Source organism: Schistocerca serialis, chromosome 2, assembly GCF_023864345.2.
Source record: "Schistocerca serialis cubense isolate TAMUIC-IGC-003099 chromosome 2, iqSchSeri2.2, whole genome shotgun sequence".
Classification (NCBI taxonomy): domain Eukaryota; kingdom Metazoa; phylum Arthropoda; class Insecta; order Orthoptera; family Acrididae; genus Schistocerca; species Schistocerca serialis.
Window position 1 is genome coordinate 314,078,694 of NC_064639.1, and position 26,977 is coordinate 314,105,670.

Genomic DNA, 26,977 nt, shown 5'->3' on the forward strand with positions numbered 1-26,977 from the left:
CCAGAATCCAGAAACAATTGAACAGCTGAAGCAGTACATCTCATCTGCGTGTGAAGCCATTCCGCCAGACACGTTGTCAAAGGTTTCGGGTAATTTCATTCAGAGACTACGCCATATTATTGCTACGCATGGTGGATATGTGGAAAATATCGTACTATAGAGTCTCCCAGACCGCAGCGCCATCTGTTGTTGAAAATTGTAACTACTGTAATTTCGAAAGTTTGTCTGCCTGAAAATGTACTGTTGTCCCAAGCATATTGCAACGAACGGTGTATTTCTATCGCTGCTTGTTTAGTTTAGTTTTTATTGCCGTTTCAAATATACCGGTCATTTTTGAAACACCCTGTACTAGTATTGCTCCGTTTTATATAAACCGGCGTTACCTGTCCAAGCAGTTGTACTGAACACGCCAAGTGGCAGGAGTAGACCGCATGGCTATGTAGAGGTACGTTGTTTACATTTCTGTTCACCTGTAGTTGCGTTTGCATAAAGGTATAAGACGCCACGAAAGTAATTGAAAATGGCCCCAAAGTGCCAGGTTCCTTATGAATCACGGGTAATGATAATCACTTTGCACCAAGAAGGCAATAGTGTGCGACAAATAGCAAAGAAAGTGATGATTTTCATCACCGGAGTTGTCAAAACCGTACACCGGCATCGAGAAACAGGCTCCTACGGAGATCGTCCTTGCTCAGGAGCACCCAGGAAAACATCAGAACGCCAGGAAAAGTTTTTGGTAGTAACCAGTAAACGCAACAGATTAAAAACTGCCCGTGAACTGACCGCTGAGCTAAACGCAACGAGGGAACACCGGTGAGTGAGACAACAGTGAGACGACGCCTGGTAGACAACAACCTCCGAAGTTATGTAGCAACAACGAGACCACTGTTGCGCCCTGTTAACAAGAAGGAAAGGCTTCAGTGGGCTAAGACACATCAACATTGGACAGCGGGGTTTGGGAAAGAGTCTCATTCGCTCATGAATCCAAGTTCGAAATATTTGGAAGTAAACGCCGTCAATTTGTACGCCGTTTACCCCATGAACGCTTGAATCCTCAGTACGTAATTCCAATTGTAAAGCATGGAGGGGGTTCTGTGATGGTGTGGGGATCATTTGGAGGGATTAAAGTCGGAGATTTGGTGAAAATAGATGGAAAAATGAACCAAAAGGATTATCATGCCATTCTCCAGCGACATACTAAGACATCTGGTTTGCATCTTATTGGGAAAGAGTTTGTCTTGCAGCAAGACAACGACCCGAAACATACGTCTCGCTTGTGTCAGAACTATGTGAAGTCTCTAGAGGTTCGTAAAATATTGAAAAACGTGGAATGGCCGCCCCAATGCCCTGTTTGTAACCCAATCGAGCTGCTATGGGATGAACTGGACAGGAGGACCCGAAAACGGGAAATCATGAGTGGGTCACAATTGTGGCAGGTCCTGCAGCAAGAATGGAGATTAATTCCAACTGATTAATTCTTGGCAAAACTGACGCAGCGCATGCCGAGAGTGTGCAAGGCAGTGATGAAAGCAAAGGGTGGCTATTTTGAGGAATCGAAAATTTAATTCTTGTATCTTCATGTGTATTATTTGAGCTTAATAAACATTTGGAAAACAACAAAATGCATTTTTATACTGTATTTCCTTTCCATTGTCTATAATTATTTGGTGTTTCCAAACTTATGGAGTGTAGTGTATACGCAGTTTCTTACGTGGCCCCTCTAGACATGGGAGTGTGTAAGTCCTCATAAAGAGAATTTTGTAATGATATAAATAACAATTGAAGTTTGATGAGTTTTGCTATTACGATCTCAAACTTTTTCAGCGTCTACTTTTCATAACTAAGAGCTAGGATCAATGATGAATTTGACTGAAATAATATCAAACCTCTCACAAAATGTAGCTGCTAGCGGATACTTGCCTAGAGATTCACAACAGATGAGTTTCAGCAGTGGATAAGAGTCCCATTGCATTTCATTTCTGAGAACATCTAAATACCTATTATTTAGGGAAACAGTGGCAACTGTATGCCTGTTTGTGGTCTATGTAGCCTATCCAGGTAAGTCAATTTTCAAATTTTGCTTTTATCCTTTAAAACTGTTTTCTCCCCTCTGCTAACCACACCTTCAAAAATTACGCTTTTTATCAGCTCACAAAGCCGACGCTTCTTTTGCGTTTGTATTTATTTCCAATATTATGTCAGAAATGCAGAGCTCCTCCTTTCATTGCACAACGATTTGAATTTACGCAGTAATTGTGACTTAACGTGACCAGTGTCGAAACGAAAGCATTACATCATCTAAAGAATCTGCCACGTCGAAAAGAAGGTAATTCTTGTCAATCATCAATAAACTAAGTATTCCCCTAACAACGGCGAAGATATAAAAATGCACAAAAAATCAAGCAATATGCACAAGTGCCGTCAAAATACTATGTAGTCCGACACCGAGGCAGAAAAAGCTCCAAAGAAATGGTAACCATAGACAGAAGGCACCAAATAATATTCACAGCTAGAAAACTGTAGTGTCGACTGTGGCTCAAATGGCTCTGAGCACCGTGGGACTTAACATCTGAGGTCATCAGTCCTCTAGAAATTAGAACTACTTAAACCTAACTAACCTAAGGACATCACACACACCCATGCCCGAGGCAGGATTCGAACCTGCGACCGTAGCAGCAGCGCGGTTCCGGACTGAAGCGCCTAGAACCGCTCGACCACAACGGCCGGCTTAGTGTCGACTATACCGGTAACATTTACGACTTACATAATAAAAAAAAACAACAACAACAAAAAAAAAACACAGCATGAAGAAATTATCCGAATGGGACGGGAATCAGTAGATGTGATGTACATGCACAAAGAAACAAATGATAACAATTTCAGAATAATTTTCTGATTTATTCAGGGCAAAGAGCTTCGTGAACTGGTCAACAACACGTTGACCTACCTCTGGCCCTTAGGAAAGCAGCTAATCTTCTTGGTATTGATTCACAGAGTTGTTGGATGCCCTCCTGAGAGATATCGTGCCGAATTCTGTCCAATTGACGTGTTAGATCGTCAAAATCCAGAGCTAGTTGGACGACCATGCCCGCAATGCTACAAATGTTCTCAACTGGGAAGAGATCCGGCGACTTTGCGGGTTTGGCAAGCACGAAGACAAGCAGTAGAAACTCTAATCGTGTGCGGGCGGGTATTATGTTGCTGAGCTGAAATATAAGCCCAGAAATGCCACGAAGGGCAACAAAATGGGGAGTAGAATATCGTCGACATACCATTGTGCTATAACGGTGCTGCGGATGATAACCACAGGGGTCCGATTATGAAAAGAAGTGGCACCCCACACCATCACCCCTGTCTGTCGGGCCGTATGGCGAGCGACAGTCAGCATGGTGTCCCACGTCCGGGGCGACTCCAGACACGTTTTTGTTAGTCATCGGGGCTCCGTTCGAAGCGGGACTCATCACTGAAGACAATTCCACTCCAGTCAATGAGGTTCCAGGCCGAAGAAATGTGTAGAGACGCCCTGGACAGCGGTGGAATACCAACGTGGCTGGCCCGACAACCAGAAGCGATAGTCTGGGGGTGACATTTCTTTTCATAGCGTGACGCCTTACAGGACGGCAATTGGACAACGATAATTTACGCCTCGTTTTCAGCTATCCTGGGCTTACATTTCAGCAAGATAAAACCCGTCCGCACAGAGCGAGTGTTTCTACTGCCTGTCTTCGTCCTTGCCAAATCCTACCTTGGCTAGCAGGGTTGCCGAATCTCTCCCCAACGCAGAATGTTTGGATCATTGAGGGCAGGGCGTACCAACCAGCTTGGGATTTTGAGCAGCTAACGCGCCAATTGGACAGAATTAGGCACGATATCCCTCAGGAAGACATCCAACTGCGCTATCAATCGTTGACAAGCCGAATAACTGCTTGCATAAGGGCCAGAAGTGGACATACGCGTTTCTGAGTTGCTCAGTTTGTGAAGCTCGTTCTCTTGAATAAATCACCCAATTTTTCTGAAATTGTAGTCATTTGTTTTACTGAACACGCACATCACATCTGCCAGTTTCCGTCTAATTCGGATAATTCCTTTGTGGTACGTCTTTTTTTCTCTTAGAGCGCATTACCAAAAATGTCTGAATACCAGCGTAAGAAAATGATCTCACTATAGAAGAGACTTTATAGAAGAGACTTCATAGTAAATTCGAGCGCATTTGAAGATGATCATTTGCTTGCTGCTTGCTTCAGTAAACTGGCTGAATATTTGTGCGGCTGGCAGAATTTTAAACAGGTTACGACCAGTGTTTAATTTCTAAAATTTTAGCTGCCGAACGCACTCTTCAACCATATTACATCCCCTCTCCCCCACCTTACCATCCCAGCCATGAAAATTGCATGATCCCTTTTTGAAAACATGTGAAAAAACTTATAATGAAAAAATCATTTTTTATAAAATATTGTTCTGGAAGCCATATTTTAAAAATATAATTTTTTGTGGTCAAAAGAATAAAGTCAGAGGATTCCTGGCAGTCGTTAACAAAAGACAGCTGACACTAATGTTACCGATAAGTACCGCTCATAACTAAGGAACTAACGAACAAAACTCAACTTTTATAGTTAAGTTGGGATTTAATACACATGTACTATATTAAATCCTCGTCGAAAGTAAGTACTGGTCGCAAGTCTTTATTGCCTTAAAGCAATTTGGAATCACAGTAACCATCATTTTCACTGCGATTCACAGCAGACAGATCTCCTTTTAGTGAAACGCTAGGTTAGTGGTATCGATAGAAAGTCATACAATAATGATTATATAGGACTGAAATCGCTCTGCACAATTTGCAGGAAGAAACGAAGTTTAAAAAAATTATTGGTGTTCTTTCGTGTGTAAAGCCAAGTTGTCGTTTCACAGCGTGGTTGGAGTACAGGCAAAGATTACACATAACAGCCAAATTCGCAGCTCCTGAAGGAGGTGGCTGTTTCGGTGATCGAAAGATTGTGCATCAAAGGGAAGTGTATAAAATGGAAACGACATCTCGCCTGTACACCCAGAAGTACACCACTAATCGATCACGCTGAGAAAAATTGAGAGATCACGTTTAAGAAATGCCGATTTTCGTAACTTATGCAAAACAGCACAAGCACTGCAGCACTAATATGTCAGCAAAGTAAATGGTTTTTTACTCTATTGTAGAGTTTTTCCCATTTTAATTTATCTTCAGTTTTTAACGGTGTTAAACAACGATTAAAGATAAGTAACAATGTGATGGTACAAGGTTTGCGAGACCATTGCTTTTAGCGAAAACCTTGGACATTACAACAATCGGCATGAGAAAGTTGATCATAAATGGTTTTGATACATCCCCACTGGTATGGGAACAGATGTCCCAAAGAGGTTCATGTGAGGAGGGAAAAAAGTAAAATAAAAGCAAAAATAAAAGAGATTCGTTTATGGAGTACCCACTCGGCTAGCCATGCGTGTTAGCACATCACTACCGTACGCGATTCAGGGGGCAAGGCGGCACCAGGGGGCTCTATTCTGTATCGTCCATACCGATCGGGTAAAGTTACTATTCTGAAAGCTTTGAGACCTATTACCGGTCGGTCCTCCCCCCGATTTTTCGACAAATGTATCGAGAGGTTTTAGGTTTCGGTACGGCCCACTCGTTCGGTTTGATGTCATTTATTTACTCCTAGAATTTGTTATTTTAGACATATTGAGCGGTTTTAGCTTTGGATTTAGTGATTGTATCACTGAAGAATCATCAGGACGCATCTGGTTGGAAAGTGATAAAGTGATCTCATAATAGACTGATTTCCTTTGTTAGAAATATGGTTTGTATTGTTGTTACTGTGAATGATTATAACATCAAAAAACAATTTCAGTCAATATTCTCACAAAATACCTGCTTACGTATATCACATGTGTGTTAGCTGAAATTACTAGTGACTTCATGTACTTTCTTTCGCAAATGTTTTACTTATTATGTTAACTGAATCATCCATTGGTTCTTGGTAGAACAACATTATAATAAATGAGAAGCACTAGTTTGCTTTTGTTCTGCAGTATTACTTTTATTGTGTTAACTGGTTTTTCAGCTTAAAACTTCTTTGGTGACAAAACTCAGTAAATGTCTGAAGATGGCCTTGTAAGCCGAAAACCGGTTAGCTCAATAAAAGTAATACTGTAGAACAAAATCAAACTAGTGGCTTATTTATTAATTATCGAAACGCATTTAAAACTTTTAAGTAACAATGCAAAGGAATTTTGTGAAGCCTGATAGACGAAACCTTCCAAAATTTCATGCATTTACGGCTTACGCCAACATCATTCGGCAACGAAGGCAACCTGTGTGTCTCTTGACGAAATAAAGCACTAATATAGTAGCCAAGCGGTTTACGCAACGCACTGCATTGGTAACGGTCGAACGTTCGCACACTGCTCGGTACGAAAATGTTTTTCTCTCTTCGTGTTTGTAACACATTCTGAGACTTCGTTAATCGTCGAAGTTAGGTATTTTTCTGAAATATTCGTTGTTATTTATACATAGAAACACGCTTTCTTAGTAATGAGTATCTTCGATTTCGTAACTTCCATTTGTTTAAGAAATGAAAGATGAAATTGCTGTTCGTGAAACAACTGACAGTGACAGTTATATTTTTTCTTGTCACAAATAATTCACAATTTTTTTCTGAATACTAGCGATTTACGAGTGTGTGGTCAGACAGGAATCTAAAAGCACATCTTAAATTACTGCGATTGAAACTAGCAGCAATCGTCTTTCTACTCTTGCTTGTCACAAGTATTTATCTGCGAGCGAATCCTCAACAACAGAAGATAAAGGTGAAAGATCCCTGCCATAATACTTTTAGACTAGACCACCATATACAAAACATTGTGATTCATCAAATGCATGTTATACACTCCAACGAACTTCAATAGCTGCATTCGCCATATGCTTTCGAAAAGGCGTTTCTTAAATTTTGTTTTTAAGAACCAAATCGTTGGTATATCATATAGGGAAGAAGGCTACTTCACCATTTGGATTTCCAGGAGGGAGTTACAACCACATTGTATTCATGTTCTTATTCTTTGACACTCTCTTAAACAATTTTTCGGGTGCATGGAGGTATGTTCCGTCTATGCAACTAATTGATGGCAATAAACAAACTGCCGGCCGCGGTGGCCGAGCGGTTCTAGGCGCTTCAGTCCGGAACCGCGCTGCTGCTACGGTCGCAGGTTCGAATCCTGCCTCGGGCATGGTTGTGTGTGATGTCCTTAGGTTAGTTAGGTTTAAGTAGGTCTAAGTCTAGGGGACTGATGACCTCAGATGTTAAGTCCCATAGTGCTTAGAGCCATTTTTTTTTTGAATAAACAAACGCAAAACAGAAAATATGACGAATTTTTCGGATGTTTCTATAGATATATTTGTACTATTTGGTACTACACTCCATTCCTAACTCATATACCGAAACGGAAAATCCAAAACACGACGTTGATGTGAATGAGAATAAAATGACATAGTGTGACATTTATGACAGTTTCCAGAACACAGTCAATATCCTAGTGTGACATTTATGACAGTTTCCAGAACACAGTCAATATCCTATCGTTATCATGCATTAATGGGAGCATGTGGTCAGCGAAATTTTAACAGTATTACATACACTAAGCACACTTTTCGGTACTGTAAAGAATAGCCACTTCGGGTTCGAGCAGCTGTGACGCTGTAGTGCGCATGCGCGGATCTGAGGCAGATTGCTTTTGATTGGTTGGTGCGAGGAGAACTGACAACAGCGTCTCGGTTCGCTGGAACCATTTGGATTCGCTTCCGAAATGCTTACAGAATAATGTTGGGGTTCTCCTTCGAAAATATGAGCGTTCGGTGCGCTCGCGTATCGAACCGATAGGCAAAATGGCGGAAAGGTACAGAACAGGGCCCGATCGGACCCCGCCCAGCGGATTAATGACGAAGGCCCGTGTGTCGGTCAACTTGGATGTGGTTTTGAGGCGGTTTCTCACATCCGACTAGGTGAATACTGGGCTGTTCCCCACGTTACACCTCTGTTACGCTTCACAAACATTTCGAAAACATTCCTGTACTTTGTCATGGGATTATACGAGATGCAGACAGATGGCATGCACAGATTCCCACTTTCCATACCGAAGGGAGAAGGAGACAGAGGTGGCTATAGGAAGGGCTTCCACTACTGTCTACCATTGGCATTGCCAGAACTAGAATAACATGCTGATACGTTTATAGAGTAAAGCACACAGAAGTGGGTAATTACACTGCTTGATAATAGTTAAGGAACAACTGACATCTGCTAAGGAGCAAATGGCAATTGCTACAGAACACCTGACCAATGTCAGTTAAAGCAAATGTTTTAACTGCACCGAAGTCTGTGCACAAATGTTCTGAACGCATTCGACATTTCATGTTGTAAAAACCGATTAGTGCGACATACCATGTGTTACGGCAACCTGTCTGCAAGACATCATTTGAGTGCTTACGACCTTGGACGTGATGTTGGACGTCTCGAAGATAGCCAAAGTGCCACTACTGTGACCACAGTAATGGGTGTGAGCAAAAGTATCATCTAGCGATTAAAAAAGGCCCCTGAAGATGGAAATTTTATGCAAAAGCATGCTGGTGGTCGTAGACGGACCATCACACCGCAAGAGGCTCGATACGTAGCCCTAGTGGCGAAAAGGAACAGACATTTCACTCCTATGCAGATCGCTGCAGACTTTGCAACCGCTACCGGTTCATGTGTCTGTCAGAACCATTTTGTGGCGATTAAAACATTCTGGTTTGTATGCTCGGAAGCCTGTTAAGTGCACATCACTTCAACCACATCATCGTTGAGAAAGAGTTCATTGGTGTTGGGAGCATGTTGGTTGGGATCAGCAATAGTGGTGCAAAGTAATGTTCTCAAACGAATCCCACGTTACTGTGGCAAGTGAATCTGGCTACCAGTTAGTATGGGGAGGGAGAGAGAGAGAGAGAGAGAGAGAGAGAGAGAGAGAGAGAGAGGCAAACTCGTTACATATCACAGAATGTTTATGACTGTCATCGACATGGCCTAGGCATAATGCTATGGCAGGCATTATGTAAATGGCTGAACACCGCTGCATATCTTTTCGCGAGGTACCGTTACAGAAAATTGCAGGGAGATTATTCTGCATCATGTCCGTTTGTTTCGGGCTGAGGTAGGTCCCGACTTTCTGTTTATGGACGACAATACTCGCCCAGCGCAGTCCGGAACCGCGAGACTGATGCGGTCGCAGGTTCGAATCCCGCCTCGGGCATGGATGTGTGTGATGTCCTTAGGTTAGTTAGGTTTAAGTAGTTCTAAGTTCTAGGGGACTGATGACCACAGATGTTAAGTCCCATAGTGCTCAGAGCCGTTTGAACCATTTGAATACTCGCCCACAAAGGACAGCTGAGGTGTCGGATACACTGGAAAGTGAAGATATTGAACGTATGGAATGGTCTGCTACCTCCCGGACCTAAATCCCTCTACAGCATGTCTGGGATTCTCTTGGCAGACGTGGTTCTGAACGAACACCTCCTTCTCGAACCGTGCAAGAACTGGAAACCGCCTTGAGATAGGAGTGGGACAATATTCCCCAAGGATTCCTCAACAGCTCGGTAGTTTGCATGAAAAATAGGTGGAAAATGCGTATTAGCACCTGAGTAGGTCCTATTTCGTACTGAGAGTCCGATATCGACTTTTATGCTGGTAGTCTGACTTGTGTCAAACAGGAACGTTATTTATGCCTTTCTTTCCCCGCTACGTTTCTCGTAACTGAACATTAATTCCCACTTTCTTCTTGGATTCAGAAGGTCCGACACCTTGCCACGAACAAGGAAATAGCACGGCATTCATTTTGGGAAAGTATCACGGGATAGATAACCTGCACACTCCCCATTTTCCTTCTTTTGTTTTTAATTTTTCCGTGTCTGTATGTGTCTTCAGCTTCTTCTCATTTCCACAGGGTGCTGGACGAAAAGAAGAAGGTGGCGTGTCTTAATGGCTATTAATGTCTTCTAACAGTATACTGAAAGCATACGTCAATATTCCACATTTCTCACTTTGGTAACCATACAGATAGACTTTCAAAGTTCAGTGGGCCTTGTTCTATAAAGGTGCGTTCTAGAAAGAAAGATAAGACGTAATCTTCAGTAAATTGATGTGCATTAGTAGTCATTAATGCCAGCAGGAAGGCAATAATTCACCAAGAAGATGTCGTAAATGGGATGACACAACTATCGAACACATAAACCTGCTGGTACGCAGACTTACCTATTCCGTGGCGAACAACTTCCCTAGTAACTGCAAGGACACAAAAGGTTAATGTAACGGAAAAATAGCTGATAAAATAGTGTACTATCTGAAATAGCTTATTTTATTACCCGATTTACATTTTGAATCATGGTTTTATCGTCTTAGTTTCAAATAACTTTTGAAGGGCCTTCATTTTCATATTAACGTGGTGGTTAATGTGTACCTGTGGAGGCTGTTGTAAACTTTTGGGCAGAAATGAGCGGAAATGTGTTAAAGTATAGAACATTTTTGAATTAATCTTGTACTTGTGAACGTTTCTGCTTCCTTGCATATGACCTTATACCGTGGTTTCCTCCTCCTGTTATGTATATTACTGATGTACTGTTTTGTAAGCACTGATTTCAAAGTTGAGCTACAAGTTCAAAGAGCACAAAATCTTAAAATCATAGTGCACAGCTTTCATAAAATACATTTTGCTGTAAAAAAACACTAAAAAGGACTAATTTTCTTTAAAAACTGCAACTCGTTTCAACCTTGAGGTCATCCATCTAGCAGAATTTTTTTCGTGGTGAATATCACATGTCTAAAATTGTGCACACCACGAAAATTTTTAAAAATTCTTCGAGATGGTGACCCCAAGGTCGAAACTAGTTTTTTCTTCTTCTGGTTTTACGGCCTCATTCGACCACATGAGTCAATCTTTTCTGGACATCTTCTTTAATAAGTTTTCTTCCCGCATTGCCCAGTATCTTTTCATTCGTTCTGATATTTCTTGTAATTCCTCATCTGTAAATATCCTTTTAATTGTATTTTGTTTGTCTGTTTTTGGTTTAAACCTTATTTTTAGGTCTATAAATATAATTAAATTTTCTGTTTTGATTTGAAAATCGCCTGTGGTTAATTCTAGCTCTTTCATGTCCTCCCTGATTTCCATTACCCTACCTAATAGTTGCTTCACGTTCCAAAGTTTCTCTATAATTTTTCATGTTAATCTGGTTTCTGGTTTCCTCATAATGGGACGAAAAGAGATAGTTTTTTTTTTTTTCATTTGCATCTGTAATGGGCTCCAGTTCGCTGTACAGCACTTCATTTGGCACTATCCGCCAGTGTGAACTTTTTTCTAGTTTCACAATAACAAAAATTAATTTCTATAGGAACTTGTGGTGGTCTTTTCTTACGAAAAAATGTCGTCAAAAACATGGCGACGCAAATGGCAGATGTTCAAAGATTGCAGCATAACTTAGATAATATATTTCAAATTAAGATACAATTGCTTATACATAATTGTTATCCGTTGCAGCAACATCGAGTGGGTGACTGAAGCCACGATTAGTGCCATTAATCTAAAACTACATTTTGAGCAACTGGATATGAGAGGAGAGCCGCTGTATTGCAGAGATATTGTCGTCACAGTGGACGGAATATTTTGGATTGTCACGTTGGAACATTCCTTCTGCCTCGATTCCGGGACTTCCATGGCGTCGCTAAAGACCCACAAGCGACCGCGACCAGAAACCACACACTCTTTAGCGATGTGTGGCGCGAGACACAAATTAAGAAACGTATAGTATTCTGAAACGTTTACTGGCGGAACCGGGTTCATCCTCTGCAATGCTGCACTATTAGAGAGACAAAACAGGGTCGCAAGCCCCATTTTGATCCGCAAGATGGAATTAAAACTTTTCCTGCTGTCATACCACTAATTAATTCCCTGTGGAAATCCAACTGCAGTTTAAGACAAAAAATAAAAATGACGGACCACAAAGGAATTATCCGAATGGGACGGAAATCGGTAGATGTGACGTACATACACAGACAAACAAATGATTACAATTAAAAAAAAATTTGGTGGTTATTGAAGAGAAAAAGCTTCACAAATTGCTTACCCTTATGCAAGCAGTTATTCGGCTTGGCGTTGATTGACAGAGTTCTTGGATCCAATAATGATGGATCTCGTGCCAGATTCTGTTCAATTCGCGCGATACATCATCAAAATCTCCAGCTGCAGAAACTTTCGCCTTGTGCGGGCAGGCATTATCTTGCTGAAATGTAAGCCCAGGGTGGCTTGCGATGAAGGGCCACAAAACGGGGCGTAGAATACTGTCGACATAAAGCTGTGCTGTAAGGGTGCCACGCCTGCCATCTCTATGGAGGTCCTACTATGAAATGAAATGGCACCCCAGACCCTGACGGTCGGACCGTATGACAGGTGATAGATTGGTACACTGCCGTTGTTCGTGGTATCACCTGACACGTCTTTGCTGGTTATCGGGGCTCAGTTCGGAGCAGGACTATTCACTGAAGACAATTCAGTCAATGAGATTCCAGGCCAAAGACGTGTCTGGAGTACAGCGGTATGTCGACGATATTCTACGTCCCGCTTTGTTGCCTTTAAACATAGACTTGCATTTCAGCGAGATAATGCCCGCTCGCACACAGCAAGAGTTTCTACTGATTGTCTTCGTGACTGCGAAACCCTACCTAGGCCAGTAACCTCGCCGAATCTCTCCCCAGTTGAGAACGTTTGGAATGTATCGGGAAGGGCCCTCCAACCAACTTGGGATTTTGACGATCTAACACGACAACTGGACTTAGTTTGGCTCTGTCTCCCTCAGGAGGACACTCAACGACTCAATCAATCAATGCGAAACCGAATAATTGCTTGCATAAGGGCCAGGGGTGGAATAACGCGTTATTTACTTGCTCTAATTGTGTAGCTCTTCCTCTTGAATAAATCATCCAATTTTTCTGAAGTTGCAATCATTTTTTTCCTCTGTATATGTGTATATGTACATCATGTCTACCCATTTCCGTCTCATCCGGATAAGTCCTTCGTGGTGAGTCTTCTTCTTTTTTTTTTTTGTCTTGTGGTGTATCTTCCGGAATGCTTTCACTACTGACCACTACATGAGCAAGTCCCGCCAATAATCTTCAACAAAAACAAAACTGGATAAAGTCTCGTAAAAAATACCGAAGTTTGAGTTTCCGAGGAAACAAATATATTCGCAATTTTTTATGAGTTAAAACCTTCGCCAAGTCCGTACTTTTCTAGAAGACCTCCTACAGTTAGCCAATGGCTGCATGTTCTCTTTGAAGCCTATGTCTATCGAGCAAGTGACAGCTTACTAATTCATAACACGGGCCCAGACCACCAGAATATGACTTAATAAGAAGAATTCCGTGCCTGTATATGGAAAAACACTTACAAATTCCTCCAGGCTTCCGTGTCAGCAGAATAACTTTCTTGAGCAAGAAGATCATGTAGTCCCGCAATCATATACGCAACACCTGAAGTATCATTTCCACACCACAGGGGCCGTAACTTGTTTGCTACACCACTGAGGGCTACCAACCATCTCCGCGTTCGAGTGCTCCGAGCAGTTCCACGAAACAGTTTTCACATTTGGGCCTTTCAGCTGATCAACCTTACGAGCAGAATGCAAGCATTTGCGTCGGCCATTTTCTGCTCGCACCAACAGTACTCCTCAGCAAAAAGCCCTGCTTGCTGTCAGCACTTTCCCGAAGTTTATTTCTAACAGCTGCTAGGAAACACCTGGCATCAAGGAAAAGTCCCCATTTGGAGGGATTACAGAAAGACAGATGCATCATCTACGGGCTGGAACAAATCTCCCAAATACTGAAAACTGTTTCTGGCGTAGTAAGGAATTATATTCCAATATCTGTATTCTCAGAAGCGAGCTCGATAGTCTGCGACATACGCTGCCAAAGACTTCAACTGCGGCCGATACCAAATGCCCACGAACAGTTACATTGGCCTAGCCCCTGTCATCATGCAGGAAATAAAACCGGCCACCTTGCCACCATGACCTCACTTCGTATAGCGCTGTGCTGTAGCATGTACTTGGCTGACGCTGTGTAAAAGTGACCGCGCGGATTATTAGATCTCACTGGGACAACTTTGGATTGCGAATGCACAAATGCTGACACACTTGTGACAATTATAGACCATTAATTGTAATTATAATGATGGCAATTGCCCATTAATTACATTCTGCACAAACAAAACAAGGACCCAAGAAAATGGTTTGTTTACATAAGGGTCATTTAATTAGACTAGGACAAGTGGCTAGTTTGTTTCCTTAAGAGTACAATACCTCCCCATTTGGTCAGAAATGGTACAGTCTCACTACTGGTAATGTGTTCTGTTTTGGTGTTTCCATATTTTTATCCACTCCTTGTACAATATCCACAGAAAACTGATCCATGAATCAGTAAAGCTACTATCACTACTTCTACTGCACACATACATCAGTTTCAACAGATTCAGATTTATCTTATCTTCTATGGAATAAATCACTATAGAGATAACTCATAGAATGCTGACAAAAATTGTTTTAGTATTTATGTAATGATGACTGCTAAACATAAAATGCCTTAAGCCACTGTGAGAAACTAGTGAACATAAGTACTAGTCTGTCCAACAAAGAGAACACTCAAATTCAGATTAGAAAATCTGTGGTTTACACAATTCCGCTCTTTCTGGAAGGCTATTGAAAATGTCACCTCCTGAAAGGTACACACCTTTCCATGCACTGGTTAAGAAAAGATACTCGAGTGCAGTTCACTCACTATCTAGCGTCCACCGAGTGAACGATTGATTTCCTTTCAACTGGGTCCACATTCTTCACTGCAAATCTCATGAGTGTATATATGTGCAGGAGCAGCAGATTCCGAGGCACTTAACAATGATCTACATACATTTAGCGGACTACGCCCCTATACATCCTGATTACTCATTTTATGAGCTTTGGCCTCGCTTTGTGAATGTACGGAGTTGTCCCAAAATATTAAACCATAGGACATAATTTACAAGGAAAACTAGCAATAACAGTTGCGGTGGGGCTCATAGCTTACAGTCAAGACAGCAGCACAAAGTTTCTTCACAACGCCGTGAATGTGGCATTTCCAAGAAAGTTTTCATCTATCATTACAACTAAAAAATTAAAATGTTTGGATTCACTGATTATTATGTAATCATATAGTGATAATAAAACATCACTTTTACAGAAGTTCTGTACTACATATCCGACAAGTACGCACTGTGCTTCTTTACACTTAAGCGATAACCTGTTTTCTGTAAATTATGAGCTGACGTTACCCACTACAGTATTTGTTAAATTATTTACATCACATTCCACGTCTTTTGCATTGACACTCCTATCACTTATATATTTTTTTAAAAAAAGAAAAAAAAATCCCTGTGACCGGATGCCACAACCGTCAAGTTATCCTAAGGGGGTGAAATCGTATGTACCATGTGTATGTGAAAAGTAAGAACTTTATTCTGTGTGTTTTAATTTTTCTGTTTGATGTACTCTGTCGCTGAGCCCAGAATTTGCCTAAACGAACGTGATAAATCGCCTAAAAATCATACTCAGATTGGCCGGTGTACACATCCATTGTCATTAATAGGCCACATGGACTCGATTCGGATCTGGCTCAAGTCCTGGTATCGCAGGCGCTGAACGTTAAGCTACAAGCACAATCCGTAGAGCCTTCGATGTCTACCATAGCAGAATCATATGTATAAACCTATTGCAGAACCCGAAGAAATTTTGCTCACATGTAAACGCTGTCAGTGTAACGAAACCTCGTGTTCAGATATTTATAAGTGACACAAGAACTGAAACTAAGGGTAGCAAAGAAAAAGCAGAAGTGACGGACTCCCGTTTTCAAATGTTTCTCTACAAAGGAAAATATAGGAGTACTGGGCCAATTTAACTAACGCAACACTGCAAAGATATGTGTTACAGACATTAGTGTCACAATATCCTTCACATCAATTTGTTGCAGACTCTTGGAACATATTATGAGCTTGAAAGTAGTGGGATATCTCGGACAGAATTGCCTCCTTCATGACAACCAGCTTCCCCGTGAACCATAGACCTTGCCGTTGGTGGGGAGGCTTGCGTGCCTCCGCGATACAGATGGCCGTACCGTAGGTGCAACCACAACGGAGGGGTATCTGTTGAGAGGCCAGACAAACGTGTGGTTCCTGAAGAAGGGCAGCAGCCTTTTCAGTAGTTGCAGGGGCAACAGTCTGGATGATTGACTGACCTGGCCTTGCAACATTAACCAAAATGGCCTTGCTGTGATGGTACTGCGAACGGCTGAAAGCAAGGGGAAACTACGGCCGTAATTTTTTCCCGAGGGCATGCAGTTTTACTGTAAGGATAAATGATGATGGCGTCCTCTTGGGTAAAATATTCCGGAGGTAAAATAGTCCCCCATTCGGATCTCCGGGCGGGAACTACCCAAGAGGACGTCATTATCAGGAAAAAGAAAACTGGCGTTCTACGGATCGGAGCGTGGAATGTCAGATCCCTTAACCGGGCAGGTAGATTAGAAAATTTAAAAAGGGAAGAGGATAGGTTAAAGTTAGATATAGTGGGAATTAGTGAAGTTCGGTGGCAGGAGGAACAAGACTTTTGGTTAGGTGAATACAGGGTTATAAATACAAAATCAAATAGGGGTAATGCAGGAGTAGGTTTAATAATGAATAAAAAAATAGGAGTGCGGGTAAGCTATTACCAACAGCATAGTGAACGCATTATTGTGGCCAAGATAGACACGAAGCCCATGCCTAATACAGTCACACGAGTTTATATGTCAACTAGCTCTGCAGATGATGAAGAAATTGATGAAATGTATGATGAGATAAAAGAAATTATTCAGGTAGTGAAGGGAGACGAAAATTTAATAGTCATGGGTGACTGGAATTCGAGAGTAGGAAAAGGGAGAGAAGGAAACATAGTGGGTGAATATGGATTGGTGGAGAGAAATGAAAGAGGGAGCCGTCTGGTAGAATTTTGCACACAGCATAACTTAATCATAGCTAACACTTGATTCAAGAATCATAAAAGAAGGTTGTATACATGGAAGAATCCTGGAGATACTGGAAGGTATCAAATAGATTATATAACGGTAAGACAGAGATTTAGGAACCAGGTTTTAAATTGTAAGACATTTCCAGGGGCAGATGTGGACTCTGACCACAATCTATTGGTTATGAACTGTAGATTAAAACTGAAGAAACTGCAAAAAGGTGGGAATTTAAGGAGACGGGACCTGGATAAACTGAAAGAACCAGAGCTTGCACAGAGTCTCAGGGAGAGCATAAGGGAACAATTGACAGGAATGGGGGAAAGAAGTACAGTAGAAGAAGAAAGAGTAGCTCTGAGGGATGAAGTAGTGAAGGCAGCAGAAGATCAAGTAGGTAAAAAGACGAGGGCTAGTAGAACTCCTTGGGTAACAGAAGAAATATTAAATTTAATTGATGAAAGGAGAAAATATAAAAATGCAGTAAATGAAGCAGGCAAAAAGGAATACAAACATCTCAAAAATATCGACAGGAAGTGCAAAATGGCTAAGGAGGGATGGCTAGAGGACAAATGTAAGGATGTAGAGGCTTATCTCACTAGGGGTAAGATAGATACTGCCTACAGGAAAATTAAAGAGACCTTTGGAGAAAAGAGAACCACTTGTATGAATATCAAGAGCTCAGATGGAAACCCAGTTCTAAGCAAAGAAGGGAAAGCAGAAAGGTGGAAGGAGTATATAGAGGGTCTATACAAGGGCAATGTACTTGAGGAAAATATTATGGAAATGGAAGAGGATGTAGATGAAGATGAAATGGGAGATACGATACTGCGTGAAGAGTTTGACAGAGCACTGAAAGACCTGAGTCGAAACAAGGCCCCAGGAGTAGACAACATTCCATTAGAACTACTGACAGCCTTTGGAGAGCCAGTCCTGACAAAACTCTACCATCTGGTGAGCAAGATGTATGAGACAGGCGAAATACCCACAGACTTAAAGAAGAATATAATAATTCCAATCCCAAAGAAAGCAGGTGTTGACAAATGTGAAAATTATCGAACTATCAGTGTAATAAGCCACGGCTACGAAATACTAACACGAATTCTTTACAGACGAATGGAAAAACTGGTAGAAGCCGACCTCGGGGAAGATCAGTTTGGATTCCGTAGAAATGTTGGAACACGTGAGGCAATACTGACCTTACGACTTATCTTAGAAGAAAGATTAAGAAAAGGCAAACCTACGTTTCTAGCATTTGTAGACTTAGAGAAAGCATTTGACGATGTTAACTGGAATACTCTCTTTCAAATTCTGAAGGTGGCAGGGGTAAAATACAGGGAGCGAAAGGCTATTTACAATTTGTACAGAAACCAGATGGCAGTTATAAGAGTCGAGGGGTATGAAAGGGAAGCAGTGGTTGGGAAGGGAGTGAGACAGGGTTGTAGCCTCTCCGCAATGTTATTCAATCTGTATATTGAGCAAGCAGTAAGGGAAACAAAAGAGAAGTTCGGAGTAGGTATTAAAATCCATGGAGAGGAAATAAAAAATTTGAGGTTCGCCGAAGACATTGTAATTCTATCAGAGACAGCAAAGGACTTGGAAGAGCAGTTGAACGGAATGGACAGTGTCTTGAAAGGAGGATATAAGATGAACATCAACAAAAGCAAAACGAGGATAATGGAATGTAGTCCAATTAAGTCGGGTGATGCTGAGGGAATTAGATTAGGAAATGAGACACTTAAAGTAGTAAAGGAGTTTTGATATTTTGGGAGCAAAATAACGGTCGAAGTAGAGAAGATATAAAATGTAGACTGGCAATGGCAAGGAAAGCGTTTCTGAAGAAGAAAAATTTGTTAACATCGAGTATAAATTTAAATGTCAGGAAGTCGTTTCTGAAAGTATTTGTATGGAGCGTAGCCATGTATGGAAGTGAAACATGGACGATAAATAGTTTGGACAAGAAGAGAATAGAAGCTTTCGAAATGTGGTGCTACAGAAGAATGCTGAAGATTAGATGGCTAGATCACATAACTAATGATGAAATATTGAATAGAATTGGGGAGAAGAGGAGTATGTGGCACAACTTGACAAAAAGAAGGGACCGGTTAGTAGGACATGTTCTGAGGCATCACGGGATCACAAATTTAGCATTGGAGGGCAGTGTGGAGGGCAAAAATCGTAGAGGGAGACCAAGAGATGAATACACTAAGCAGATTCAGAAGGATGTAGGTTGCAGTAAGTACTGGGAGATGAAGAAGCTTGCACAGGATAGGTTAGCATGGAGAGCTGTATCAAACCAGTCTCAGGACTGAAGACCATAACACAACACACGACAACCAGCATGGATTCCGAAAACAATGATCATGCGAAATGCAACTAGCGCTTTTCTCACAAGACATCCTGAAAGCCATGGAACGAGGCAATCTACATCTACATTTAATCTCTGCGAACCACGCTATAGTGTGTGGTAGACGGCACGACCCATTGTACCAGTTACTAGGGCTTTTCCCGTTCAATTCACGTATGGAGCGCAGGTAGACTGATTGTTTAAATGCCCCGGTGCGGGGTGTAATTAATCAGACCTTGTCCTCACGATTCCTATGGGAGCGATATGTAGGGGCTAATGGTATATTCCTAGAGCTATCATTTAAAATCGGTCCTTGAAACTGTTAGACCTTTCGCGACTTTCTGCTCACTCTCCAGGAGTCCGTCAGTTCGGTTCTTTCAGCATCTGTGTGGCTTTCTTCTGCGGGTCAAACAAACCTATGACCATTCACGCTACTCTTACCAGCATAATTTCTATAATATCCCTTGTTATTTCTATTTGGTACGTCCCATACACTTGAGCAAATTTCTAGGATGGGTCGCACAAGTGCTTTGTAAAAGATCTCCTTTGTGGACTGATTGCCTTTCCCTAGTATTATCGCAATAAATTGATATCTACCATCTGTTTTATCCACAACTGAGACTATGTGATCGTTCCATTTCCTGTCCATACAAAATGTTACATCCAGGTATTTGTGTCAGTTGACCGATTCCAACAGTGACTCGTTGATATTGTAGTCACAGGATACCTGCTTTATCCACGGCTGAGTCAATGTGATCGTTCCACTTTTGACTCACTAATATTATATTTACAGGATACGTTTATTTTGGTTTTGTGAAGTGCACAATTTTACATTTCTGAACATTTAAAACAAGCTGCCAATCTTTCCAGCACTTCGAAATCTTATCAAGGTCTGACTGAATATTTGTGCAACTTCGTTCAGACTGTAAATCATTGTAGATAACTGCATTATTTGCAAAAAGTTTGTTTTACTATTAACAATGTCCCCAAGGTCACTAATAAATATATAATGTGAACAGCAAGGAACCTAAAACACTGGCCAAGGGTACATCCGAAATTATTTCCACATCGACCGATGACTCTCCATCCAAGATAATATGATGCGTTCTCTCTACCAAGGAATCCTCAGTCCAGTCATACATTTCGCCTGGTGCTCATACGATACGAAAAAAATTAGTACACCTGGAAAGACGGCGTTGATTTTGATCCGATGACGACATATGCCACGTGTGGGATACTAGATGTACTGATAACGGCATCAATGTCGTCCGCGAACAGATAGCGTAGTCACATAGCTACAAGAGCGCCATCTGTATCTCAACATCATCCGCGTAGCTGCATACCTACCAGAGCTCCATCTGTGTCTACCACTTTAATACGGAATCCTCAGAGCCAGAAGGCTCAGTATAGTGCGAACGTGTGAAATAAGCAGACAAGCATGCCACAGAGACGCACTCGTGCTTCCTATAGTCAACTGAGCGAGTTTGAAAGTGGTCAAATTGTGGCCATCCGAGTGGCAGGATCGTCCTTCTGGAGAACTGCCACAAAAGTTGGACATGCTGCGTCAGTTGTGCAACGTTGCAGATATTAGTGGTCACGTGAACATTCCCATATCCGTAGACGAGGTTGTGGACGTGACACAGCACAGACGCCCTTCGAGATCGTAGTATTGTAAGAGTGGCGGTGGCACATCGTAGAGATACCACTGCACAGATAGAGGGCTTGTAAGCCCATATGTGTAAACATGAACTGTTGCGAATCTGTTATTAGCAATGGGACTAGGGGCACGCGCACCTCTAGCCCGTCTTCCACTTACGCCGCAGCATCATCGTGCACGGCGCGACTGGTGTCATCAGAGGATCACCAATGAGGTGAAATGGTGTGCCGCGGTCTTCGCAACTGAAAGGAGATTCCGCCTGCACGAGAATGATTGTCGCTTGCGCTACGACGTAGACCTGGTGGGCGCTGTCTCCTAGAGTGCACACTGGCCCCATCTCAGGCCTTATCGTCTGCAAATCTAGTACACCTTTCGTATGTCTGATGGGGACCCTAAGCGGCGCTCGGTACGTACAGAATGTTGTGAGACCCGTTCGTTTGCTGTTCTTGCAACACGAAGGTGATGTATTGTTCCAATATGATAATGTTCGCCCAAATACTGACCGTGAAACTAAACGTGCTCTGCAAGACGTCCAGCAACTTCCCTGGCCAACACGACCTTCGGACTTGTCTCCAATAGAGCATGTATGGGATATAACAGGACGAGAAGTGACTCGTGTGACCCGTCTGCCATCAACTCCTACAGAACTTCGTAAATAGGTTGAGAAGGCGTTGCATAACATATCCTAGAACAGCACTCGCAATCTGTATGATAGATTCGATACCAGAGTCAGCGCCTGCATTGCCGCCTGTGGAGGCTACACCACGTACGTGTTGAAGCGTGGGTCGATATCTGGCACCTCAGAGCCGCTTGTGCTATTGCTTTGTGAATGTAATGATATCATGTTTTCCATATGGATTGTTGCAACAATAAATCTTGAGTGATATGAAAACCTCTATCAGGGTGTACTAATTATTTTCTGGCAGTGTAGTTCCGCTCGTGCTTTTGCTCTATAGATATAATCATTTTATGTACTCCGTATGGATTGTTGCAACAATAAATCTTGATTGAAATGGAAACCTCTACAGGGTGCACTAATTTTTTTCCGGCGTTTGTTCAATTTTAACGATTTCAGCTATTTCTCAACGCGATTGACACTAATATCTATTTCACTCATTTGTTCAGTGGTGCGAGGATTAAGTTACGACAGTACTCCTGGGTTTTCCTTTGTAAAGGAATATCTGAAAACACAGGTAAGACCTTTGCTTGAAACTCTCATTTTCTATTCCTGTTTCTCCGTAAGTGACTGGACTCTAATTTTGGTACCACTAACAGAAAGATATTTCGACGGTATTCTGCTACAGTAGTCACTGAAGATTTCACAAACTGCTCTCTTGACTGCCAAAAGCATTTCATTCAGCATCTCTCTATCGATTGACTATACTTTGTTTTATGCGTATTATGCAGTAGTCGCTGTTTCTTTAGAAGTTTCTTTACAGTTACTCCACACCACGGAGGGTCCCTCTCCTTATGAATTGTTCTATTGGGTACATATCTACCCAGTGCACGGTAAACTATTCTTTTGAATTAGAGCCTTACTTCCTCTGCATGCTTCCGTCCTGAGCTAAAATTTCAGGTTTCGCACTGAGATATGACACTACTGCTTCTTTGACTAGCCCGTTAAACACATTACATTTGTACTTTGCTATTCATTATTGCTACAACTGCTTCATGGTCACTGATACCAGTTTCAAGGTGAACATTGTCAAATAGGTCAGGTCTGCTTGTTGCCATTAGATCTAATATACTTCTATCATGAGTGAGGGTCAACTATCTGTTCTAGGTAGTTTTCAGAGAAGGCATTTAGCAATATTTCATCGGAAGTCTTCTCCCGCCCACCAATAACAAAACTGTAACTTTCCCAATTAAATGTTGGATGATTAAAGACGCCACCGATGATTACAGTATCATTGGACAACTTACGTACAAGTGAACCGAGGTTTTTCTAAAGTTTTCGGTCACATTCGGAGGTTCGGGAGATGCGCCTCGTTGGTGATAGAAGGATCCAATTACCATTTTATGCCCACCTCTGGTACTGAGTCTTGCCCAGACATGCAGTTTCAATTTCTGTATCGGTGGATATGAGTTTCCCGTTGACAGATACACCACCTTCGTTTCCCTATCCTTTCGGTGCAAAGTTAAATTTTCCCCAAAGATCTCACTAGAGTCCACTTCAAGTTTTAACCAGCTCTGTGTGTCTCGTATTATGTGAGCGTCAGTGATTTTTGAGACCGCTTCAAACTCTGGAATTTTACTGCGAATGTTCGCAAATTAATCACTAGGATTTTAATGCTCTCACTGTGGGAGGGGCGCACATTTTTTGGGTGTTTTACTGATACTTCTGACTTTCTTACAGCTATCGTTATCTGGATTGGATAGAGAGTCGCCTAATCACTTAGAAAGTTTCACCATTTCTTGATTTCCGAAAAGTATTTGTCTCAGTATCACGTCAACGCTCATTAAATGTGATACCAAACAACTTTTGGTGAGGAATTTCTTGGTAGGGACGACACAGCATGTTATCTTAGATGGTAAGTCATCGGCAGATGTAAATGTACACTTTAAGGGGAAAAAAAGTTATCCGAATAGGACGGAAATCGGTAGACGTGATGAACATGTACAGGCAAGCAAATGATTACAATTTCAGAAAGATGGGATTATTTATTCAAGAGAAAGAGCTTAACATACTGAGCAAGTAAAAAACACGTTGTCCCTGGCCCTTATGCAGACGGTTTGAACGGTTATTCGACTCGACGCCGATTGAGAGTTGTCAGATCGTCAAAATCCCGAGCTGATTGGAGGGCCCAATCCATAATGCTCCGAACGTTCTCAACTGATGACAGATCCAGGGACCCTACTGGCCAAGACGGGGTTTGACAAGCGCGAACACGAGCTGTAGAAACTCTCGTCGTGTACAGGCAGCTATTACTTTGCTGAAATGTTAGCCCAGGAAGAGTATCAAAACGGCGCCTAGATTATCGTCGACGTATCGCTGCGCTGTAAGGGTCCCGCGAATGACAACGAAAGGGGTCCTGGTATGAAAGGAAATGGCACCCCAGATTGACTCCTGGTTGTCAGGCCGTATGGTGCGCGACGGTCAATTTGGTATCCCACCGCTGTCTGGGGCGTCTCCAGACGCGACTTCACTGGTAATCAGGACTCAATCTGAAGCGAGACTCATCACTGAAGACAATTCTATTCCAGTCAATGAGATTCCAAGTCGAAGGTACGTCTGGAGGCGCAAAGACCAAGACGGGATACCAACCTAAATGTCGCCCGCGCTACAGATGCAGTCAGTTTCAAATGCCGGTTCTCTAAATTTCCCCAGCAGTGTTCCTCGAAACGACCATCGACTTCCCTCCAGTTATTTCTATCTGAGCTCCCAAAGTACCTCCGTAACACTTGCTTGTTGTTCGTACCTACCAGTAACAAATCTAGAAACCCACCTGTGAATTGCTTCGGTGTGTTCCTTTAATTTGACCTCTAACGGATCCCAAACACTCGAGCAGTACTCAAGAACAGGTCACACTAGCGTCCTATATGCGGTCTCATTCACAGATGAACCACACTTTCCGAAAATCGAAGGCGGCCATTTGCCTTTCCTACACAACCCTCATATGCTCCATCCATTTCATGTCGCTTTGCGATGTTACGCACAGATATTTAAACAACATGACTGTGTCAAGCTGGACACTACTAATGCTGCATCGGAATATTATTGCTTTGTTTTTCCTACGCATATACTTACGTTATTCTACATTTAAAGCTAGCTCCCATCCATCACGTCAACTAGAAGTTTTGTCTAAGTCATCTTCTATACTCCTACAGTCACTCTACTTCGACACCTTACCGTACATCACAGCATCATCATCAAACAACCGCAGATTGCTGCCCACCCTGTACGTCAAATCATTTATGTATATAGAGAATAATGGCGGTCGTATCACACTTCCCTGGGGCACCCCTGATGATACCCTGGTCTCTGATGACCTGGTCTCTGATTTACAGTAGCCATCGAGGACAATATACGGGGTATAAATTAAGAAGTCTTCGAACCACTCACATATCTGTGAACCTATTGCATATGCTCATACCTTCTTTAACAACCTAACCGCGTCAAATGCTTTCGGGAAGGCTAGAAATATGGAATCTGCTAATCACGTGACAAAACGGAAAGCTGAGTTTAGCACGAGCTATGCTTTCTAAAACCGTGCTGATTCGTGGACATAAGCTTCTCTGCCTCGATAAAATTAATTACATTCGATCTGAGAATATGTTCAAGGATTCTGTAGCAAACCGATGTTAGGGATATTGGAGCATTATGGGCAGAGCCCTCCAACCATCTCGGGGGTTTGACGATCTAATGCATCAGTCAGACCTAATTTATCACGATATCCCTCAGGAGGACACACAATAACTCTTCAATTTTTCTGTGCGAGCTCTAATTTCTGTTATTTTATTACGATAATCATTCCTCCCTCTTTAGGTGGGAACCAACAAAATATTTTTCACTCTGGGGAGAACTTTGGTGACCGAGATTTCATGTGAAGATCCTGCTGCAACGAAAAACGCTTTTCTTTTAATGACAGTCACCCCAGTTCACGTATCATACCCGTGGCGTTCTCTCCTCTATTTCGCGATAATACAAAACGAGCTGCCTTTCTTTGAACTTTTTCGATGTCCTCCGTCGATCCTATCTGCTGTGGATCCCATACCGCACAGCAGTACTCCAGAAGAGGACGCACAAGCATAGTGTAGGCAGTCACTTTAGTAGACCTATTGCATTTCCTTAGTGTTCTGCCAATAAATCGTAGTCTTTGGTTTGCTTCACCCGTAATACTATCTATGTGGTCGTTGCATCTTACGTTATTCATAATTGTAACCCCTAAGCATTTAGTTGGATTTACAGCCTTTATATCTGTGTGATTTATCGTTAATCTAAATTTAGCGTATTCCTTTTGGTACTCACAAGGATAAATTCACATTTTTCATTATTTAGATTCAACTGCCACTTTTCACACCATACAGATATCTTGACTAAATCGTTTTTCAGATTGTTTTGATCAACTGATGACTTCAACAGACGTTAAATGACAGAATCATCTGCAAACAATCTAAATTGCTACTCAGATTGACTCCTAGATCGTTTGTGTAGATCATGAACAGCAGAAGGCCTATAACACTTCCTTGGACAACGCCAGATATTACTTCTGTTTTATTCGATGACCTTCCGTCAATTACTACGAACTGTGACCTTCCTCACAGGAATCACGAATCCAGTCTTACAACTGAGATGGTAGTCCATGGACACGCAATTTGATTAAAAGTCGCTTGTGGGATACAGTGTCAAAAGCCTTCTACAAATCTCAAAATATAGAATCAATTTTACATCCCTGTCAATAGCACTTATTACTTCGTGAGAATAAAGACCTAGTTGTGTTTCACAAGAACGATGTTTTCTGAATCCGTGTTGGATGTTTGTCAATAAATCGTTTTCTTCGAGATAACTTTTAATGTTCGCACACAGTATACGTTCCAAAATTCCACTGCTAATCGATATTAGCGATATGGGTCTGTAATTCAGCGCATTACTCCTGTTTCAGTTGTCGAGTGTTGGTGTGACTTGTGCAACTTTGCAGTATTTAGATACGAAAGTTTCAACGACAGTCGGTTGTATATGATTGCTAAATATGGAGCTATTGTATCAGCGTACACTGAGACGAACCTGACTGGTATACAATCAGGACCGGAGGCCTTGCCTTTATTAAATGATTTAAGCTTTTTGCTACGCTGCTGATATCTACTTCCAAGTTACTCATGTTGGCAGTTGTTCTTGGTTCGAAT

At 41.9% G+C, this 26,977-nt stretch overlaps 1 long non-coding RNA gene across 1 annotated transcript in view; it reads right to left on the reverse strand.

The window, feature by feature from the left end:
- LOC126457107 (uncharacterized) overlaps positions 1–26,977 on the reverse strand; it is a 95,585-nt gene that overhangs the window by 60,485 nt on the left and 8,123 nt on the right. The window lies entirely within an intron of this gene.